The sequence below is a fragment of the Schistocerca piceifrons genome, chromosome 4 (genome assembly GCF_021461385.2).
Source record: "Schistocerca piceifrons isolate TAMUIC-IGC-003096 chromosome 4, iqSchPice1.1, whole genome shotgun sequence".
NCBI lineage: Eukaryota > Metazoa > Arthropoda > Insecta > Orthoptera > Acrididae > Schistocerca > Schistocerca piceifrons.
In genome coordinates, this window is record NC_060141.1 from 610,200,898 (window position 1) to 610,216,774 (window position 15,877).

Here is a 15,877-nt window from a genome sequence, read left to right on the forward strand (position 1 = left end):
TTTTAAACGACCAACTCATATAATTATTAAGAAATTATCACGCACTATCGAGTATAAATGTACAGTATGTCATCTTCATCTTGTTCGTTACCTCTCCTCTGTGAAACAGAGAGTGACGAATGAATACGAAGTTTTGTTAACTTAATATTGTCTGAATATCCGATTTATGTGTAAAACATTCCGATTCGCAATAAGAGACATTCACCAGGTACTAACCGTGGTAAGTGGTGACCTGATGATATTACGTCTAATAACCAACAGCAGTATATCGTTTTTACCGGTCGTAAATACCTACACTACTTTAAAGCTTCTGTACTCCAAATATCACACAACTTAACAAATAATAGTCGCTGAACAGCGAGAAGTAAGCAACTGGTACGTGATTTTAATAATAGCTGAGAATATATACCACCAAGTGGTTCAGAAAAACTGGACCGACAAAGAACAAATCATCTCACTATACACTGAGAACGAGGAAGGACGGGAGATTAAGATATAACGTCCCATCGACGTCAAGGTTGTTACAGATGGAACAGGAGCTTGTACTGGGGAAGCATGGGAAAGGAAATTGGCTGTTTTGTTTTCGAAGAGCAGTACGGATATTTTCCTTAAGCGATTTAAAAATCCTAAAATAGACCGGGATTTCAAGCGCCATCCACCTGAATGTGTGCCGAGCCCAGTGTATTATCACTGTGGCATCTCGCTCTGTAGTCCTAAATACAGAATATTACGTATAAGTATACCATACATAGGCCCGCCCGGTTGGCCGTGCGTTCTAATGCACGGCTTTCCGGGCGGGAAGGAGCGCCTGGTCCCCGGCACGAATCCACCAGGCGGATTTGTATCGAGGTCCGGTGAGCCGGCCAGTCTGTGGATGGTTTTTAGGGGGGTTTTCCATCTGCCTCGGCAAATGCGGGCTGGTTCCCCTTATTCCGCCTCAGTTACACTACGTCGGCGATTGGTGCGCAAACAAGTTCTCCACGTACGCGTACACCACCATTACTCTACCACGCAAACATAGTGGTTACACTCGTCTGGTGTGAGACTTTCCACGGTGGGGACCACCGGGGGCACAACCGCACAATAACACTGATAGAGTGGGTCGATGTGAGGTGGCGGAGGGGTGAAGTGGACAGCTGCAGTCGTCGTGGGGTTGTGGATCACTGCGGCTGCAGCGGGGACGGAGCCTCTCCGTCGTTTTAGAAACGGTTAACATACAATACAATACAATCCCCTACATAACAGTAGAAACTTCCAGTTCTAATACTGACTGACGTAAGGACGACCAAACAACAAAAAATGATGAGAACCATGTTTGTGCAGAAGTTTGTTGATCTGTTTCACAAAACACATTGCCATGGGCTGGGTTGCATCCAGTGTGGTATAGCGGTTAGCGTCCCTGATTCACGTGCTGCCGGCCGCCATTTCACACCTCATCATCAGCAAAACATTTGTTGCCTACCAATTATCAGTTCTGCAAGGTTCTTGAAATATTTTATGCTTGCATATTCTGGAACATTCGATTTTTTTATAAATAACGGCATTCTGGAATATTAGATGTTTCTATGAATAGAACGTGTACCGATTTTTGACACCAATCTCCGCCGCTAGTCGAACATGCCGTGAAGAATTAGCTCAGCCACTGCGGAGGTATCCTGCAACCGTCGAACGACGTTCAGCATCCGACCAATGCAAGTACAACCAACTACTCTGCCAAGTACAATGCCCTACATAAAAACAGACATTCGGAGGACAGAGAATAGCACGCTGGTACGTTTTCCATGTGAGTGCCCTGCACACCTTGCATGCTACTGCATAATGAGAAGGCGATTGTTCGGTAACTATTATGCGCCAACTTGTCTACCAGCACAACAGTATTGTTCATGACAGATGTCAACTATCACACCAGTCTACTGCAAACTATTATAGCCGCCATACCCTGGATGATATCACCACCCCCCCCCCCCCCCCCCCCCCCCGACATGCCGTTGCCATTCCCCGTCGCTGTACAGAGGTATCAGCTGTCTCCTAGCTGCTGAATTCAGGAAAACTAAGATAGGCAACCATTTATCGAGATGAGGCCGGCACAGACGAAAGTCCTACATGCACGACATTCACCAAAATGTCAGGAAATCTCATTGACGTCATCATCAATAGCAAACCTGTCTGGATGCAATTCGACTCAGGGACTTCCTTTCCTGGGATGTAGAATGCTTATCATAGTCGTTGAAAGAGGATGATTCATGATACGAAAGCGGTGTGCAGAAGATCGCAAATGGAAAATATGTCCTGCTAAGAGGAATACGCATTCCAAAAAAACTATTAACGGCGAAATGCAGCCATACAAGTATCTTGTTTTAACGGAATGTTGTCTTCATGCTATTCTTGGATTGGACTTCTTGCACACCACAAGCATTCATAAATGTTGAAGATCAGAGCTCCAGACTGACGAAGCTATTCCAACAAGCACACGTAGCAAAGATGGTCTGGGTGGCTCTTTGCCATTGAATGTTATCACGCCATTATCAGTGAAACGATTTCCAGGTCCCATTTGACATGCTCAGTTAAACTGGGAAGGTACTGTCGACTGCAAAAACCAACTCAGGCTCACAAAATAAATCTAGATGCCAGCGAAGATCATAGGAAATTTATGTGGTCAAAGACCACTTTGGATCACGAACTGTCAGAGCATCCACAACTCATCCCAAAAGGTAAGTGTTAAGGACGACCGAACTAGGCTGCGAAGGGCATGTTAGCGTTATCAATGAAGAGCCGAGCTCCACTGATACAGAAGCCATTGCAGGGGAAGAAACTACTATCAGAATCCCAATAGAATCTGGTCAGATGGAGGAAGCCAATTTTTGGATGGTTTGAAATCTGTAATCGGGGGAAGGCAGGTCAAGTGGTTCATGATAAAACACTGTATCAGCACTGAATCACCCACCAATTCTCCATTGCTCATAAACAGTGTTGCTGACTGAATGACGCATAAACCAGGAAGAAGTGCAGAAGATCTGTAAGAACGCCGGCCGGAGTGGCCGTGCGGTTCTAGGCGCTACAGTCTGGAGCCGAGGGACCGCTACGGTCGTAGGTTCGAATCCTACCTCGGGCATGGATGTGTGTGACGTCCTTAGGCTAGTTAGGTTTAATTAGTTCTAAGTTCTAGGCGACTGATGACCTCAGAAGTGAAGTCGCATAGTGCTCAGAGCCACTTCCTGTAAGAACCTTCAGAGAGTCCTTTGTCCTTTGCTGTGGTGCTTGAGAAGAAGGAAGACAGCTCATGTCTGCATCGACTACCGATAACTGGACAAAATCATGAAGAAAAATATCAATCCATTTATGAGCACTGATGCTTGAAAGGTGAGTATTTTTCAGCTATAGACATGCAGGTTAATGAGGCTGACCAGGAAACGACTGCCTTCATAACTCCTGATGGCCTCTATTGGTTTAAGATTACGTTGTTTGGATAGTATAATGCTCCAGCCACCTTGGAATGTACAATGGACAACCTGCTTCGAGATCGTAAATGAACAGTGTGTCCTGGTTATCTGGATGACAAATGTCGTTTTTTGCAGGACATTTGTGGCCTGACAATCGTGCTGTAGTGCGTTCAGGAAGAAAGCCTCTGCCTGAATTCGAAAAACTGCCTCTTTTCCATCCAAGAACTAAAAATTTTGGCGAATCTAGTGAATGGCAGTGAAGTCTCTGGTGTCGCAAGGCTCGGAAGTTGAATGCGCGCCAGACGGTATGGACCTGGATACACACTAGGGGTTTCTGTCAGCCGGTGCGACTGTGCCGCGAGCCTCTCCGTGCGAGTTCGCCACTCTCCGTACCTCGTGAAGTCCGCGGACAATCGCGTTTCCCGCGGTCATGTATTTAGGCGGACGCGCGGCGCTACCGGGACAGTCTGGTACTCGCCGTAGTTCGCTTGCGCATCTCGGCCGTACTGCGTTCCAGTTCCGTGTACATACTGTCGTTGTTTGGAGTGTTGCTGCGTTGTTATTGTCTCGCCGTGTTTGTCCCCAGTTCTTGCTTTCTTGCCTCGTGTGGTGTCCTGGTCGGTCGTAGTGTCTACCATCCGCTATTTGTTCGTCTGTCTTGTCTGTTCGTTGTTAGCGATACCTCCAGTGACTTCCCCGCCTGGCGGCTTCGAGATTCCATTCTCCGCCGTGCACCGCTCGTCGGTAGCTCGCGGCTATAACAGGGGCCATCCAAGTGCAGAGGTTCCAGATAAAATAAGAACAATCACAGATTTTCTGACTTCCTGGCGCACTCTTGATGTGGTAAGCTTTCTCATAATGTACTATATTACCGGAGATTCATAAAGGACTTCTGTACCGAAGCACGTTGCTCACTACAGTATGACGACAGTTTTTCCTGGGTCGAGGAGAGCAAATGATCTTTCCTTGTCCTTAAGAATTCGCCAACATCCTGTCCAGCCCTAGGACAGTATGGTGGGAACGGAGAGACAGAGCTCCACTCTGACACTAGCAGCTATGGGATAGGTGCAGAAAGGTATTGAAAAGTCTCCCGAAGTCCGAGATGAACTGCTCTGCAACAGAGAAAGAGTGCTTTGCGAACAAAATAACGCTGACTGCCTTACAGGAAATTCTTTGGTGGAATACAGCAGCACGTATGAAATTTCGGTCAGCACTGCGTTAATGACATTGGTGCTGAAAAGAGAAAATATCCAGCACTACTGAAAATTATAGTAGCGTCGAAGAAGAATGCAGCTGGCAAAACGGAATGTCCTAGTGGAGCATTGAACTGTGTTGCACCAATTCAGCAAAACGGCTTCATAGGGAGAGGGGTGATGTCATTGTGGTGACCATGCACTATGACATAAGAAGTATTCAGAGTGCAAGACCGGGAAGCTGTTGAAACAACAAAAGCTAGCCATCACCTCAGAAAAGTGAAGCTGGGAAATACTAATACTACAGCTCCAGCTAAACTCCTCCAAGACCTGGGTAGCGACAAGAGCAGAACAAATTAATTCATCTATACGGCTTATTGTCTCTTCTTTGGTGGGGATGCTGCAGTTGGAGAACTACTGGTCAACAGACTCCCATGTACTGCAACTCAGACTCTCAATGTGTTCTCAAATGATCACTGACATTCTCTGCATATGACCATAATTGTGATGCCAAGGACTATCACTAACAGCTGCTGACTTCAAGACAGAGACTACTACAGAGCCAGATGAAGTACCAAGTCGTCTATCAAAACCTTTGTCGTCTTGTAGCAGCAGGCAACCACCTACGCTGGGGAACACATGCAGACGACTTAACACCGTAGCACTGCTGGGTCTCTCTCTGACTGCTTCGTACTGGTGGCATCTTTTGTAGTGAGACATCGGTTCAAGCGCGGATTGGGGGCAGTCCAGTCCTTCTGACACTGTGCACGGAATTCTGAAGGCTTTTATTGACGTTGATCACTGACCAGTGTGGCCACATACCTTCGATGTCGATGATTTGAGCACCATCTTACCCAGAGCTGTATTTCATGGCCTGAGATGGACCAGCAGTCTGAATGGCTCGTGGGCTGTGCCAGCTATGGCTGTCCTGTTGACTTCTGCCCAGGAGCACCTGATGACGACACCTCTCTGCAGCTCACTATGTCATCGCGGTATCGACAGCCTCTGCTCCAGTGGCGAACACTCTTCTGTGACTAACACGAATAAAAGTTTAATTCTGTCAGAGCTGCCATACCAGCGATTGACCACTCGCTTCCAGTCACTACCGTTACCAATCTCGTCCCACATTTTTCGAAGGAGACGGTGTTCAAATGGTTCAAATGGCTCTGAGCACTATGGGACTCAACTGCTGAGGTCATTAGTCCCCTAGAACATAGAACTAGTTAAACCTAACTAACCTAAGGACATCACACACATCCATGCCCGAGGCAGGATTCGAACCTGCGGCCGTGGCGGTCTCGCGGTTCCAGACTGCAGCGCCAGAACCGCGCTGCCACTTCGGCCGGCGAGACGGTGTTAGTTCCTGATCTGTGTATAGCTGTTTCCTCTGCCACAGTAGAGGTCACACAATAGGCATCTACATATGTGTAAGAGCAACTGTAATAAAGTGGGGAGGAAATGGTTGCTCGCCATTCAAGTTGGCTATCATGATTCCACGACACTCTAGCAAGTAGTAACCCAGGATTCGCGAAGACTATGGACAGATGGCTTACATATGTTTGTCATGAGAGTACTCTGTCGGTTTACTTGAACGAAATTTCTTCTGAAGCCAAGATTGCTAAATATTATATGTTTTGATAACGAATCTTCTGTCGGTTCTTGGTAGAACAACATTATAATAAATGGAAAGCTCTAGTTTTCCTTTATTCTTCAGGATTACTTTTATTGTGCTAGCCACATTCTGGCTTACAAAGCCATCTTCAGACGCTTACTGGCCATTGTCGCCAAAGGACTTACAATGTTTGTAAACGAAACTGGAAAAGAAGTTATAATCTAGATTGAAGCACAAATGCACAGCAAACAACATCTTCGATAGTGTGGTGGTAATACAATGTAAAAAGTAAAATGTTGAACAATAAGTAAATAGAAAGCGATTAACGAGGAAAATACTTCAACACAAAACTGGAAAAGCAAACCCACATAACAGTTTATATTAATAAATAAAACCAACAAAATAAAATAAAATCAGTACTTGAAAGGGCTACTTCAGGAGGTATAAGAACATGGAGAGTGATACACAAACCGATTAAAAGAAAGAATTATCATGTAACTACAGAATCTATGAGGAAGTTAAGCAATATCAGTAACGTAAAAAGAAAGGAATAAATGTAGGGAAATGGAGAAGTGTGAGGGAACATACAGTAAATACCATCATTGATAGTGTGGTGATACTGTATCTTAAAAAGTAAAAAATTTACCGATGTACAAATATAAAAGGAGCAAACGGGGAAAAAACATTAACACTGTACTCAGAACTGGGGGAGAAAAACCAATGTTAAGTTATATTTAATGCTTTGCGACAGTCCACGTAGTGTTTGGTTTAACAACTGATGAAACGTAGGGGCTAGCAAGACAGAGAGATAATGTTTGATAGATAGGTAGCGCCGGCGCGGTGTATATCCTTGAAAGAAAGATTTTTTGTTGTTGCACGAACGAGCTGCACACTTTGTATTAATGATCTGCTGAGTTGTACAATGATACTGTGTGATTTTGTAGCGCTGTCAGTATCATTTTTAACGATGTCTCCTTCCTTGTTACATTTCGTACATTCAATGAGTGGACAAAAGTCATAGCTACGTGCACGTATATACACTGCTGGCCACCGTAAATGCAACACCCTGAAGGAAGCATCCGAATCAAGTGAAATTTACACCATGGGTTTGTAGCGATGAGATATGCATCTGATTAGAATTTCAGCGCAGGCGCACATCACGCGCGCCTGTGGCGCCACCTCATAGCGCCATTCAAGGCTTGGCGATTTCGACGAGTGTACGTTCGGCACGTGTGTTTACCTTGTGGTCGTTTCACAAGACGATCAGTTATGCCTCGTAGACAACAGCGAGCATCGTTTGATCAAGTATCCGAGTTCGACAGAGGAAGGATAGTGGCTTACCGAGATTGTGGATTATCATACAGAGAAATCGCTAGTCGTATTGGACAAAACCAAACAACTGTAATGCGGATATGTGACCGTTGGATGCAGGAGGGTACGACGGACCGACGTGGTCGATCGCATTCACCTCAGTGCACCACTGCACGTGCTGATAGGCAAATTGTGCGCATGGCAGTGACGGATCGCTCAGTGACATCTCGAACCATAGCACAGCACATTGCGTCTGTAACGCATCATCCAGTGTCTGCGCGTACCATTCGACGCCGTTTACAGCAGAGTGGTCTGTCCGCAAAACGTCCATTGCTTCGTCTACCATTGACGCAGAACCACAGACGTCTCCGTCGCCAATGGTGTGATGACAGACGGATGTGGACGGCAGAATGGAATGACGTTGTCTTTACTGACGAGGCACGCTTCTGTCTGCAGAACCACGATGGTCGAATTCGAGTGTGGAGACACCGTGGAGAGAGGATGCCGGACAGCTGCATTATGCACCGCCACACTGGTCTTGCACCGGGTATTATGGTATGGGGCGGTATTGGATATTACTCTCGCACGTCTCTAGTACGCATTGCCGGTACTTTAAATAGCCGGCGCTACATATCCGAGGTGCTGGAGACAGTTGTCCTTCCTTAACTTCAGGGCTCGGCCACAGCCATATTTCAACAGGATAATGCGCGACCACACGTGGCACGCATTGTCCAAGGGTTCTTCGTCAATAACCAGATTGAATTGCTTCCCTGGCCGGCTCGCTCTCCGGATCTTTCGCCGATAGAAAACATGTGGTCCATGGTTGCTCAACGAGTGACCCAGATTACATCCCCAGCTGCCACACCAGATGATCTTTGGCAACGTGTGGAAGCTGCTTGGGCTGCTGTACCCCAGGAACACATCCAACGTCTCTTTGACTCAATGCCGAGACGTGTGGCAGCGGTGATCTCCAACAATGGCGGCTATTCTGGCTACTGATTCTGGCAGGAACCACATGTCACAGACGTCTGTAGGCGTAATCATTTGATACTTGGTCAACATGTTATCTACAAAATAAATTTTGTTGTGCTACCTCTTGTCTTTCTTGGTGTTGCATTTACGGTGGCCAGCAGTGTACATGGCGGCAGTATAGCGTACACACAGTATAAAAGGGCAGAGCTGTCATTTGCCCTCATTTGATTCATGTGAAAAGGTTTCCGATGTGATTATGGCCGCAAGACGGCAAGTATAACAGACTTTGAACGCTGAATGGTAGTTGGGATCTAGATGCTCGTGACCACGTCGGAAAGGCTGAACCTCGATGACGGCGTTTGTGGAGACGGTCATCGGCCTATTGTAGCAAAAACGTGGTTCACTCGAAGCGCCGACACGTTTCCATTGACCTGGTGCTACCTGGTGGTGGTTCCATGATGATGTGGACTGTGTTTACATTGGTCACCGAGGGTCTACAGAAACGGTCTCAGAAAAAAGAGAGGGTGAAAAATGTTTACTCCAAGTTTCACCTTTGCTCAGAGAAACATCATGTGCCTAAAATAGGTATTAAAAATATACACTGATGAGCCAAAACATTACGACCACCTGCTTAATAGCTTGTTTGTCCGACTCTGGAACGAAACGCATGACTGATTCTGCATATCAGGGATCCGACAGTTTGTTGGTAGATTTGTGGAGGCATGCGGCGTTTGATGCCTACTAAAAGGGCATGAAATTCGCGTAAATAATTGGCTGCTGATTTGCGTACGCGGTGATGACACCCGATAGCGACCCAGATTGGTTCGATATGATTTTCATCAGGCGAATTTGGTCCCCGAGACATAAAAGTGAGTTCACTATAATGGTCCTCAAACCACTGTGGCACAGTTCTGGTTCTGAGACACGGACAGTTATACTGCTGAAAGATGACATCGCCGTCGGGGAAGACGTCAAGCATGAAGGGATGCAGGTGGTTTCCAGCTGTCAGCCTGTCTTCGATTACTACCACAGGTCTCACGCAATCGCAAGCGAATGTCTCCCGTAGCATAGTACTGCTCCCACCAGCCTTCGTTCATGGTGAGTTGCACGTCTCGATCCGTCGTTCACCTCGATGATGCCGTTAGTGGAGACGAACATCGACCTGTTGTAGCAAAGAGGTGATTCATTCGAAGAGCCAACACATTTCCATAGATCTACGGTCGAATCTCGATGATCCCGTGCCCACTGCAATCGTAAGACAATGCTGTTGGGTAAAATGTGAACACGTTGTGGTAGTCGTCCGCGGAGGTCTATGTTCAACAATGTACGATGAACAGCGTTCTTTGAAACACTTTTGCGATTATCAGCATTGTGCTCTTTCGGCAGAGCAGAAAACCCCTCGAAACCCACGTTCTGCGTGCCGTGGACGTCCTACCATTTAGCGTCTAGTGGTAGTTTCACTATTATTCTACCTCTTTCCGTAGATGCTCAAGATAGTAGCACGTGAACATTCGACCAGCTTCGCCATTTACGAGATATGCGTTCACAAGCTCTGCGTAATAATAATCTGCCATTTGTCAAAGCCGCTTAGCTCAACAGATTTCCTTGTTTGTAGTCCATTTCTTCGCTAGGGTGATCCCCCGTCCGTGTCTGCTCTGCTTGTATGCTTTTGTTACCGCTTCGATGTCTGGATATACAGCTGCATCTCCCGTCCAGGTCAGTTCTGTTCCCGGCTGTTCGTTTGTGTCAGTAATAAACGTGCTACTAGTGCTGACTATTGTGTTTCACTGACAACCCTGACTTCTATTTTGGCTTTGATTGCGGTTTCGGCGCCGCAATTTATACGTTACTGAGCTTCGGTGCTACATATATGTCTCCAGAATCGTGCAAACATAAATGTAATTCTAGGACTGAAATCAACACCTAGAAAAAAGACCAAAAAGGATCAAACATTAGTAAATGAAGGAATCAGATATACGGATAAACATGTATTCATCAACAAATCACATCACATTAAATGTCTTGTGGGAAACAGAGTAGAATTCAGCAGTAACCTGAACACCCTGTGGTACAACCGCTTCTACAGCATTCGCGAGTTTTCTCGTAAAGGCTCGCGGTAAAAGGTATTTGCTTTTAATGTAATTAGCATTCCTATGAATCTTATCACTCCAAATTCAAATGGTTTGAATACCATAATTCTTTGCTACTCAGAGTCCTTTCAGAAGTGATAGGTCGCCGTTTTCTTCAGACCTGAGAGTAAAGTAGTGCTAGAGATGAAGTATACATTGTGCACATATATTATCAGCCAAATCTTCAGTTGCTAAGCTAACGCATCAAAATTGAGTAATTGGGGAATTGTACATAATATTATCAGACAGGTGTAACACTGTTAGTACTTACAGGAACAAATGTGTAAATCAAAAGGTAACACGAAAGCTTCAGTGACTGACAGTTATTGTATTTGCAGTCAGTTAATGAGTTTGTTAATAACGGTAATAACTAACAAATGAAAACGCGAGTTCATGTAAATCGTATGTCTCTTTACATACTATACTAATAACATCTTAGTTTCAAACATACAGTTGTTTTCACACACTTAAGACTAAGAAAAACATTGTAACCAACAAACATACGAGCCCAGGTACAAGAAATTCCTTTGCAAAATCAATTGTGTGGAGTACACTGCTCCATGGACGTGAATGTTGGAAATTGGAAATGACCTGAAACTGCTGAAATATAGACATCACGCAAAATGAGTAAAACAAGCTGGACAGAAAGAAAAGCCGACCTGAAAGTCTTAAGGGAAATAAAGAAGAGAGAAAATTGTGAAAGAAAATGCAAAAAATTAAAAGAAAAGAAAAGTTTGTGGGGCATGTCATTATATACAACACTTAAATATTCTTGAAGGGAAAGTGCCGCGGAAGAAAGAGAGAGGATGGTGTAGAAAGATGTATTTGGAAGATATTGAGAAAAGGAGTGGGTATGACAACTACACGAGAAATGAAACGAACAGTCAATGACAGAAGAGTGTGGTTGCACCGACAAGATATTAGCCTTTATGATAAGTGTGTGGATGGAAAAATATTACCTACATTATTGATGGAACGATTGTCTGTGAATGATTGTTAACTGAACTTATTAGTGAAGGCAGACATGACGTGGGCAACGTCTTAAAATCAAATAGGAAGCATCTCTTAACTACAAGACAAGTTTTGTTTTGCACTTAAGTGATGCTTCGTATTGGATTTTAACAAATTTTGTCTCGTACATAAAACGTTTAGTGAATACTATCTAACAACTGTTTTTTAAGCAATAAGTGCGCCTGACTGTTTAAAAAGTTACAGATTATATTTTCCTCACACTAATACACTCTAAGTAATAACAAAAAGAAGGTACACCACGAAAGCATTGATCCACCTCTGGCCATTATATAAGCTGTTATTCGGCTTGACATTGATTGAAACAGTTGTTGGATGTCCTCCTGAGGGTTATGCCCAATAGCGTGTCGGAAAGTAAAATCTCGGGACGGTTGGAGGCATCTGTCCATAATGGTCCAAGCTTCCGCAGTTAGGGAGAGATACGATAACCTAGCTGACCACGATAGGGTTTGTCAAACACGACGACAAGCAGTAGAAACTTTCGCGTGTGCAGGGGGACATTATCTTGTTGAACTGTGACCCCAGGATGGCTTGTCGTGAAGGGCAGAAAGACGGGGCGTAGAATATCTTCGGTGGAACAGCAACCTGACTGTCACGCGCCATACGACCCGACAAACAGCAGTGATGGTCTGGAGAGTGACTGCTCTTCATAACAGGACCCCTTTTGTAGTCAACTCAGCACCCTTACAGCACAGCGACACGTCGACGATATTCTACGCCCCGTTTTGTGCCATTCATGACATGCCATCCTGGAGTTAGATTTCAGCAAGATAACGCCCACCCGAACAGTGTTAGACTTTCTACTGCTAGTCTTTGTACTTGCCAAACACTATCTTGGCCAACAAATCCCATTTGAGGTTTGGTGCATAAGGGCTCATCAACCACCTGGGAATTTTGACGACCCAACGAGCCAATTGGACATCCGACAAATCTGCCAGTAAACGCCAAGCCGAATAACGGCTTATGTAAAGTGCAGAGGTGGACCAACGCGTTACTGACTTGCCCCACATTTGAAGTTTTTTCTGTTGAATAAATCATCCAATTTTTCTGAAATTGTAGTGTTTATTTTTCTGTACGTATACATCACATCTACACGGTAGAGGTATCCTTCTTTTTGTTAGAGTGAATATTATTACTCTGTACCGTTATTTCTTATGTAGTGGGCAACTATTACTTCGCTGCCATTCGCCTTCGGCTCACGAGCAAAGCAATATGTTACAGACGGGTACGCCGAAACCTTCACTTTCTGCATTTGTGCCGACATTGATGCTCAATCACCATTGACAGTATATCTACAATTGATACAGCATTGTTCTGTCGATGGAATATTCTAATCCAACATGAAAGAGGACCACATCCTACACGTTCAGCATGGTACTGACTTCGTTCATTTGTGTCCTTTATTCTAGAGCGTAGTTGCTAAAAGTTTCTACCTGTACGGAATTTTGTGATAATCAGTGACTTTGATTGTGAAAGACAGCAGCTTAAGCTACATCCCCACTGAAATTTTCTGGGATTGACAAGTTTGCAAAAGCTATTCGCGCATTTAGCAGTGATGTATGTCTTAGTCTTACATTCGTTGAAGAGAATCTATCTGGAAGTGAGCATGTTGTAAAAAAAAAAAATACGTAGTTGCGGATGTTGTGAATGATTTCAGGCATTTTCAAATCATCCACATCGAAACTTGTTCGTCATACATGTTTGTGCTGGAGCAGATCAATGAGTACACATTTAGCGCAGGTAACAGCTGCTAAACGCTGACAAGGACGAGGACGTCGTATATAAAGCGAGCAATGTCATTCGACGTCGATCCTGCTTATAACGTCTACAAGTTCGTCATGGTCAGATACCTGGTGAGCGCAACTGATCAATATTGTACAGAATCAGCCATCACTTTTGTCACTCATATAACTGCCAGGAGAGTAGCAGCATTAAGGAACAATTAATATCGTTTTATCTCAGTTTTTAGGATTAAGTGTGAAATTCCCTCTTTTCTATTAACCAGCAAGATCTCACTCTATTCTTCGAAATGTTTTTAAACTGTAAGAAATTTCTGAAATATTTTTTCCGCATACATGCTGTAGCTAGAAACCACTGTCATTCTGTTATTATTTCAGTATAAAACTATCACTGACACCAAATATTAGCAACTGTACGACGTTATCCAATAATGCAAACTCTCCTGAGCTGAAAGTAAAACTGTAACAAACCTGATTCTGTGCCTGCTTTCTAATCTTATGTAGATTTATAGCATAACGTAAACTGAGTGTCAGTCTGTGGTGAACCAGATTTTTTGCCTGTTTTGTAATATTAACTAGATTTACAGTATCGTGAGCTATCTATTACCAGTCACGGGCGCAAAAATGGATTAAGTTTGCGTATAATTGTTTCAATACACTGAAGTGGCAAAATCCATGGGATAGCGATATGAGCGTATTCAGATGGCGGTACTATCATACACACAAAGTATAAAAGAGCATTGCATTTGTGGAGCTGCCATTTGAACTTAGGTAATTCATGTGAAAAGGTTTCCGACGTGTTTAATGCCGCACGACGGCAATTAACAGACTTTGAACGTGGAAAGGTAGTTGGAGCTAGACGCATGGTACATTCCGTTTATGAAATCGCTAGAGAACTCACTATCCCGAAACCCACAGTGTCAAGAGCGTCGAGAACACAAAATTTCAGGCATCACCTCTCACCAAGGCCAACGCAGTGGCAGACGGCAAGCACTTAACGACCGAGATCGGCGGCGCTTGAGTAGAATTATCAGTGCTAACAGACAAGCAACACTGCACGAAATAACAGCAGAAATCCATGTGGGACGTTCGATGAACGTAGGACAGTGCAGCGAAATTTGGCGTTAATGGCCTACGTCAGTAGGCGACTGACGCAAGTGACTTTGCTAACAGCATGACACAGCCTGCAGCGCCTCTCTTGGGCTCGTGACCATATTAGTCGGACGCTAGTCTACCGGAAAGCCGTTTCTTGGTCAGATGGGGAACGATTTCAGTTGATAAGAATTGGTGATAGTGTTCGAGCGTGGTGATCCCACGAAGCCATGGTCCCAAGTTGTCAATAAGGCACTGTGCAAACTGGTAGTGGCTCTATAATGGTGTGATCTGTTTACATGAAATTGTCTGAGTCCTCTGCTCTAATTAAATCGATCATCGATTGGAAATGTTTATGTTTGGCCATTCATGGACTTCGCGAACCGAAACAACATGGAATTTTAAAGATCACAAACCGCCATTTCAACGGGCCATAGTTGTTCTCGAATGGTTTGAACAACATTCTGGACAATTCAACCGAATGATATTGTCGACCAGATCGCCTGACGTCAATCTGAACGAACTTATGTGGGATATAATTGAGATGTCAGTTCGTGCAAGAAATCCTACACTGGTAACTCTTTCGCAATTACGCACAGCTGTGGAGGCAGCATGACGCAGTATTTCTGCAGGGGATTTACAACGACATGCTGAGTAGATCGCACGTCGAATTGTTGCTCTAGGCCGGTCAAAAGGAGATCCGACACGGCATTAGGAGGTATCGCATGACTTTTCTCACCTCACTGTATATTGTAGCCGTTAACAGATTAATCAGCAGTATTGTACGCTTTTTTTCATGAGATGCAGGCGCAGACGTTTTCAGAAGTACGAGGGCAGTTCAATAAGTAATGCAACACATTTTTTTTCTCGGCCAATTTTGGTTGAAAAAACCGAAAATTTCTTGTGGAATATTTTCAAACATTCCCGCTTCGTCTCGTATAGTTTCATTGACTTCCGACAGGTGGCAGCGCTGTACGGAGCTGTTAAAATGGCGTCTGTAACGGATGTGCGTTGCAAACAACGGGCAGTGATCGAGTTTCTTTTGGCGGAAAACCAGGGCATATCAGATATTCATAGGCGCTTGCAGAATGTCTACGGTGATCTGGCAGTGGACAAAAGCTCGGTGAGTCGTTGGGCAACGCGTGTGTCATCATCACCACAAGGTCAAGCAAGACTGTCTGATCTCCCGCGTGCGGGCCGGCCATGCACAGCTGTGACTCCTGCAATGGCGGAGCGTGCGAACACACTCGTTCGAGATGATCGACGGATCACCATCAAACAACTCAGTGCCCGACTTGACATCTCTGTTGGTAGTGCTGTCACAATTGTTCACCAGTTGGGATATTCAAAGGTTTGTTCC